At 34.6% G+C, this 8,355-nt stretch overlaps 1 long non-coding RNA gene across 1 annotated transcript; it reads left to right on the top strand.

Moving 5' to 3' along the window:
* Positions 1–458: 458 nt before the first annotated feature.
* LOC110896735 lies at positions 459–1,213 on the top strand. Its single transcript, XR_002568125.2, has 2 exons — positions 459–763; positions 933–1,213. It is a non-coding gene; the product is annotated as an uncharacterized LOC110896735 (long non-coding RNA).
* Positions 1,214–8,355: the final 7,142 nt, after the last annotated feature.

Here is an 8,355-nt window from a genome sequence, read left to right as displayed (position 1 = left end):
GGGGTCACAAAGTAAATGAATGTAACACTCTTTCCATGTAACCACCACCCTAACATTTCTATTTATTTAACAAATTTACAATTTAATGTCATAGTCATATCTCAATTATTCAACTAATTCTAAGTACAATTTGAATAGTTTTCAAATTTCAGTTCATTTATCCGTACACCCTTTAAGAACTGAAACAAAAGTAAAAACATTATTTTTGATACATTTTACAACATATTATTATCGCTAAGACGGTAGTGAGAGATGATATTTGTCCCCAAAAGTTGTCTTCATTGGTTTGTCTTTTAGTTTATATTTTTTTCAAAGTAGCGGGCCGTTCCTTGAGGCTATTGAATGTTGTGTAGCCCACTCATATTGTCATTTTCATTGCAGACAATGTGACAACTGTTGCAATTGTATAATATTAATGAGATATGTCCAACTCTTTACGTTTCAGTCACCAGCTTCAAAAGATAAGGATCTTTCAAGAACACTCGTGCGGCACATTTTGGAATTTTCTTCAGCTTCGTACGAGTTAACATGTTCATTATAATATTAGTATATTATTATTATTATTATCTTTTGGTGGTGGGATGCATTTTTGTGAGATCGATCGATTTGGTGGCATGTTTGCGTGTGGTGCAAGGTTCCTATCTCGTCGAGATTCAGCTCCATAAAGCGCGGGATGAGAGTGACAGCCACGTCAGCAGAGAGGAATTCCCCTTCAAGCCCAAAAAAGCGCGAGATAAGAGGGGGCGTGGAGCAACACGTGACGGTAACTTTCTTTTATTTGATTTATGTTAAAAAAATTAAAACAAATCAATAAAATTAGAAAAACACATTAATATTAAATAAAGAAATAACATTACATAAACATAAAAAAAAAACATTAGCTAAAATTGCATATTTTAATTATCATCTTCGTCGTCGTTGTTTCGCGGAAGACTCCAATGTGTTCATCCAAATCCGTTCGAAGGTTGTGCGGCCCCATCATCTTCAAATATAGTTTGAAGGATGTTCTGAACCAATGATATTATTAGCTCCGGTCCCTCGTCATATGATGATGATAATAAAAGAAGCTTTTTAAGCGAAGATGATGACAATGAAGATGATGAACTTGAGGATTGCATTTTATTTAGAGAATGATAAATTTGAGAGTGAAAGAATGTGTTTGTATGGAGAAATAAATTGGATATGTTGTATGTGTATGGAAAAATAAGTTGTAGAGGGCCGGTGTATATGGTTTTTTTAGTTTTTTTTTTTTTAAATTCTAGTCGTTCAACGGCTAGTTTGAACAACAAATCACCACGTGTCCTGTCATCATACCCCACGCCCATGAAGATTCGGACGCCACCACCTCCACGCCAATCGCCAATACAAGGGGCGGTGTGCCGGCGTTAGGGAAGCCCCACGCCACCCTTTCCCACGGCCACACAGTGAGTCTAGTCTTAGGGATATCTAGAATATTGGAGGTGACATGAAGATTTATCTATGTAAACATGACCCTAAGATGTTTCGAAATATTTGGGCGATGCAACATCATATACGATTTGAGCCATTTGAAGGGTCAAGTCAAAGCGAAATGATGTTAAAAGGATTTGTATATCTAATATGTTTCTAAAGGAAATACGTTTTATCAATTGAGATAATAACAAATGTTAGATAGATGTGACATAAATAAGGCAGGTTAGAGTTTATTCATGAGTTTACACATATTGACTTGATTTATAGACGTATAGTATATATCATCAATCATGCTAATTGTAGATGATTGACAATAATTATAGATCACTATCATCTATGTAAGAAGGAAATTATTAATTGATGGTGACGTTGATATGGACCAAGCGTTTAAGGGACCGATATAGACCTCATCATTTAACATTGTAATATTGCAACACGTCATTTCTATAAATTCGCATCTAAATTATCGACTGTCAATTTTTTCACTAAAGAAAAACATAACTTGGCTGCTAAATTAAGATCATGCTTTGTGGTTTTATGAAAAGTATATGTATTCTTCTACAAATAGTTTGATAAAAGCACCCTTAGCACCACTCGTAGTGGGGCTTTAATTGGACTTTCTTTTCATCTATAACACCCCTTCGCGCCCCTCCCTCGGCCTCGGGGGCGGTTTTTTCGTCAAAATTGGCTTGGGCGTAGGCTTGAAAACGCCTGAACGGGAAAATTTTGACCAATGATCCGTTGGCCGACGGCTAATATAACGGCTACTTTTTTTTTATATCCAATCTATACTATATAATAAAAGAAATCTGTCTTGGAACACTTGTCATTCTCTCATTTAATTGATTAAAATTAATAATAATAATAAAAATAATAATATTTAATCTAAATTAATACAAATTCTTATTATTAATAATATTTAATCAAATCTAAAATCTAATCTGATACAAATTTTTATTAGAGTTAATTACATAGTTAGTCCCTGTGGTTTGCCCAAAATAACATACTTAGGTACTAATAGTTTAAAATCACATTCTAGGGTATTAACGTTTCATTTTGTAACGTTTGAAGGTATTAACGTTATTTGTAGGTTTAAAATCACATTCTATCAGTAACTAAGTATGTTATTTTGTGCAAAACACAGGGACTAACTATGTAATTAACTATTTTTATTATCAATAACATTTAATCAAACCTAATAAGAATTCATACGAATTCTAAAGTTGATATTAACTTTCAAATAATTAAAAAAAATCCGTCTAACATCACAAATGTTTCTGTTAAATTCGATTAATTAATTTATTCAACAATCACTATTATCTTTATCATTCAGTACGGTTAACCGATTTATCATAATACAACCTCCCACCTATTCAATCATATGATTTTTCAATCTTATATTAACTAAATAAATAAAGATTAATATTCAATCTTATCCTACTTTAAATATAAAAAAATCCGTTAGTTCAGATTAATATTCAATCTTATCCTACTTTAAATATAAAAAAAATCCGTTAGTTTTTTTAAATATATTTTTTTTTATTATTTGGTATATAAAATCATATTTATTCCGTTAGTTCAGATTAATATTCAATCTTATCCTACTTTAAATATAAAAAAATCCGTTAGTTTTTCTAGATATTTTTTTTATTATTTGGTATATAAAATCATATTTATTCAACCCATGTAATACACGGGGGTTTTTAATAATATAACTTTTTTTTATTATTTATAACTTATTTTATTATTTAATATATAAAATTACATTTCTTCAACCCGTGCAATAAAAGAGGCTTTTAAAAAGATAATGTTTTATTATTTGGTATATAAAATTCATTTAGTCAACCGTGTAATACACGGGGTTATAACCTAGTAACTATATATATACATTCACAACTAAACCAATACCACAAAAAATAAACCCAACTCCACATCATCTCCTACAAAAATGGATTCCCTCGCGTCTTCGTCATCTATTGCAAATTATTATTACAAAGAGTTTTTAGCCGACGCTGGTGAGTCGACCGACAAGACGCTTACTGTATTAAATAAATAATTGAGTAATATTGCAAGGGACATTACGTGACATTATACCGCTACACCCATTTTAACTTCAAACCCATAATGCTCATTTGCTGACTGGACTGCCATATGTCAGATCATGTCCAAGGGATGCCCTTGAAACTAACCCACCACAACACATGTTCAAAGAAAATCTAACAAAAACTAGAATATGTACATATTATTGCAAGGTTTCGTATTTTATACAATCATTTTTTGATATATTTTTGAATATTATATGTAAAACTAAGAAGTTTATGTTTTAGGTCCACCACAGACGCTTACTATATTGATGTGTAAGTTATAATGTCAGATTGGAAAAGTCGATATATTGCTGCTATGACTTTTGCCTATATCCTTGGACCAAACAATTAAAAAAATTAAAGTGTCCATTCACGACTTTTGTAAGACATTTTTTCCCCAAAGTAATAAGTTAGAAATTCAACCCATTTAATTTTTAACTTAAAAAATTCAGTAAATAGTAAAGTGAAACGTAGGGGTCACTGTCGTGAACCAAATGTGTCCACGTTGTGGGCACAAGCAGGAATCAGTTGATCACATTCTGGTATCTTGCTTATCGGCAAAGGTTTTGTGGTGGTCGGTGGGGGTTTGGATCAACGTTTCTGCCATTGCGTCATGTTTTCCTCGGTCAAGGAGGTGTATAATATGCAACTTCCAAAGAAACATAAAAAGGCGGCGACCGAGTGTGATCATGATGGTGCTATCGGAAGATATGGATATGCAGGAATGAAAAATTGATTAATGAAAAGATATGGATATTCGAAACCCGAATTCATTAGAGGACATTAAAGATGTTACTTTCCTCTAGATGAGAAATAGAGCAAATTGGCCAAATATTACCCTTAGATAGCTCTTTAAATTTTGATGCTAATGTGTTTGTTGTTTATAATGGTGCTTGTTCTAGTGTCTTGCTAGATGGGCCTTTTTTTGTTGGTATAATGATATTGGCTTGTTTCAGGCTAACACATATACACCTTTCTATACACATCTGAATATGTGACATTTTTTTCAGTTATTAATCTAACTTAAATATTGCTGAAAAAATGTTTCTAATAGAAAAAAAGGTTTCTATTAGCTGTTTAAGTTTTTTTTTTTTTTTTTTTTTTTTTAACAATGCTTCATGAAAGAATCAGTTATTTTAGTGATTAATCTAACTTAAATATTGCTGAAAAAAATGTTTCTATTGGCTGAAAAAGTAACTTAGTTATTGCTCTTGGGTTTTTACAAATGTTTTTTGTTTGGAAATCCATAAACGAGGCCCAAATTAAAAAAGTGTGTGACTAAAGGACTAAGTAAGGCCCATATAACAACCTCACAAGCCTTGAGTATTTGAGTTGTTGAAGTTTGGTTTTCTTTCGGTTGCAATTTAGGGCTTTTGTTGTTCATCTTCATCACGTTTCAATTGGATCATAAAAGCTTGATATCCTGACAGAGGTTAAGGTCAATGTCGTGTGCACGGCTCAGTTTGATTCGGTTATTGGCATTAACCGTAACTGTAACCGAAGTCATCGGTTAACCGGTTTGGTTAATTCGGTTAATTTGTCGGTTTTCGGTTTGGTTAATAACCAAATCAAATAAGGGCAAAATTTTTGCTTAGAAATACAAGTAATGGAGGTATAATAAATGAAATGGATGTATAACTAAATGAAATGAAGGTATAAATACATGAAATAGAGGTATAAATAAATGAATTTGAGGTATAAATACATGAAATGAAAGTATAAAACATGAATTACATGAAATGGAGGTATAAAATCTAGAAATATATGAAAATTTAGATGGTTCGATTCGGTTAATTTCGGTTAACCGATGGTGAAAAAAATAACCGTTAACCGACTTTCGGTTAATTTCGGTTAACGGTTCGGTTATTGCACACCTCTTGTGTGTGTACGTTGGAAATTTGGATCCACAAGTTTCGGAGCAAGACCTTGAAGATGAATTTCGCGTCTATGTCGTTTTAAAAAAGTCAGTATTATACCCATTAATTCATGCCTAACCTTTGCTAATATTTCACTAATTATCAGATGAAATTGGTTTCAATTTTGCATTGAAAAGCAAGCAGCATCTGTTTAATGAAACATACATATTTGGTTTTTCTTTGAAACAAAGCTGTTATATATTTGTAAAAAGAAGGGCAAGATGTTAGGCTATGGGGTATGGGGACCATCCTCATCCCCGTCGAGGTTCGGCGCCGCCTACACACCATTCCCCCCCCCTCCCGTGCGTCCCCGTCTTCAGCGTCGAGGAATGGACGTTCAGGACCAGTGGCGAACCCAGGATTTTTTTTTGGGGGTGCGGAAATTTTTATAAGATTTTAGACCCCTAACTATATAAAAAAATTCGGTTCATAGCGGGTCGGATCGGGTCGGGTCATGTAAAACAAGTAAACACAAACAAACAAAGTTTCATAGCAGGTCGGATCAGATCGGGTCGGGTCAATTTCAATTTTCAAACAATCAAACCCTAGTTCCTACCTTCCTATCAAATTAACAAACAAAAAAGCATCAAAGTTTAAACCCTCCCTACTTCTATTTCTCTTAATCATTAAATAAAAGAAAAAAAAAACTTATTTAAAACATACCTTGGTCTATAATTAGAAGAATTCGGCAAAAAAAGTGGTACAGCCACTTTGCTCTTGAGAAATTGCGCCATAACATCCCTACTCATGGTTCCTATCACAAACAAAGTGATCCATGACCATTAGTTCATCGTTACATAACATAACGTTTCAATTTTAATTTTCAACTATTCAATCAATCAATCCCTAGAATTGTGTAATCACCCCTAAAAATCATCTAAATAACATAATCATCCTAAAAATAATCTAAACAACCATACGCAACGTCAAAATACACGATTTTTCATACCTATTTAAGTTTTTATTACCCATTTTCTCATATAATATCAAGAAAAATCATATAAAAAACATAAAAACTTACCGTTTGTCGGTGTCCGGTTGGTTTGGAGCGGATTCCGGTCATGTTGATGTCGGATTCCGGCTGATATCGGCTGCTGCAGTGTTGTTGCTGTGTTGGCTGATGAAGATCGCTGGCAGGACAGGAGGCAGAGAGCACGCACGGTCGCACAGAGGGAGGGTGGGAGAGGAATTGAAGGGTTTTTAGGCTTATTTTAACTGTTTTAGTTTTAACTTAGGTGGGATAATGGGCTAGATTATTAGTGGGCTATTGATAAGTTTATATAATGGGTTTGGTTTGGGTTTAGGTAGTATAAGTTTATATAATATAGGTAGTTTTTTTTTAAATCAGACTTTACTAATTTTTTTTAATATAATCCATAATATTTTTTACCTAAGGTGTGCAGACGAAAAATTCCAAGGGGTGCGGACGAATAAATCCAAGGGGTGCGTACGAAAAAATCCAAGGGGTGCGGACGGGATTTTGGTCGGATAATAACACTGAAATTTTTTTTCCCGGGGGTGCGCCCGCCCACCTTGGCATGGGGGTGGGTCCGCCCCTGTTCAGGACGATCCAATCTGGTGGGCCCCCTTTGTTTGTGTTTGTGTTAATGAAGCTTTAGTGATTTGTACATTAGGCATTACTACTTGTACATAGTTTTGTGGGGTAGGATCATCTAGGACCATCCTCCCATACCCTCTAGTTTTGTGGGATGGACCATCCTTGGGAGGACTATGGCGTGGCGCCTACGTGGCGGATCATCCACCTTGGAGGACCATCACCATACCCTCTAGCCTTATAGTGTTTCTTTTGCTGCTGTACATGAGTTAATGTTGCACATAAGTTTTGATTATAGCTGATTCATAGTCCAACAACTTTCCACTTACAATGATGATCTTCCTCTAATGGGTTGCCAGGAGACCACATGGTTATGCATTTGAGGAGTTTGATGATCGTAGGGATGGACGGCCATTCGGGATCTTGATGGTATGTTCAAGCATACATGAAAGTATTATGACCATGACAGCTGCTATCTTATTTTTACAATACATTAAGGTTTGGTGCAAGAACTGTTTGCGGAACTGCAGGTTGTTTTTTCATAGATTTAAGCATCAAGTTCTAGTCATTTACCGTCTAGTACTGTTGGGTGTTGTATGTATGTTTGGTATTGTTTTAACGGTAATTTCATTCTTGTTTTTGTTTTCTTCTGTTTCGGGTGCATTCATTATTATGTAAAAATTAATTCAACCAAAAGAAGATGAGTTTGATCCAAACATAATCTGTGTGGTCAAGAATCTCTCCTTTACATGAGTAAAAGAAGCTGACTAAATAACCAAAAGAAGATGAATTTGATCCAAACATAATCTGTTTCCCACTTGGATAGATTATGGACAACTGGCCAAGTGGGTCAAAATCATTGGTTTCAGTTTTCGGGGCTATCATAGTCACTTTCTACGCAGGTCCTACATCTCCCTGACCAATCATCGGACTGGATCCTAGGTGGCATTCGAATGCTACTTGACTGTCTCTTAGCTGCTTAATTCACTATAACCATGCCTGGCGAAACAGATGACTCACGTCGGACACGAGTAGCAACTAGCAATGAGTATCAAGGACTGACAACGCTCGAGTAAAAAAGAAGACGCCGTCAAGGGGCTTGTGGCTTGGTGGTATCAATGAGTATCGTAAGGTGTTGCCTTCCAAGTGATACGGGATCTAGTCCCGTGATGGATATTTGTATAAATTTTAACAGTAGACTTATTTAGTGAATGTGTAAGTTTGTCGTTCTAAAAAGAAAAGAATGAGATATCTTGATTATCAACTAATAAAAGGCAGACCCCACACTTTGAGTTATAAATATTAAAAACTAGGTTAATGCCCGCGTAATACGCGGGCTTCAACAAAA

This window comes from Helianthus annuus, chromosome 12 (genome assembly GCF_002127325.2).
Source record: "Helianthus annuus cultivar XRQ/B chromosome 12, HanXRQr2.0-SUNRISE, whole genome shotgun sequence".
NCBI lineage: Eukaryota > Viridiplantae > Streptophyta > Magnoliopsida > Asterales > Asteraceae > Helianthus > Helianthus annuus.
This window is presented reverse-complemented; position numbering and strand designations above follow the sequence as displayed.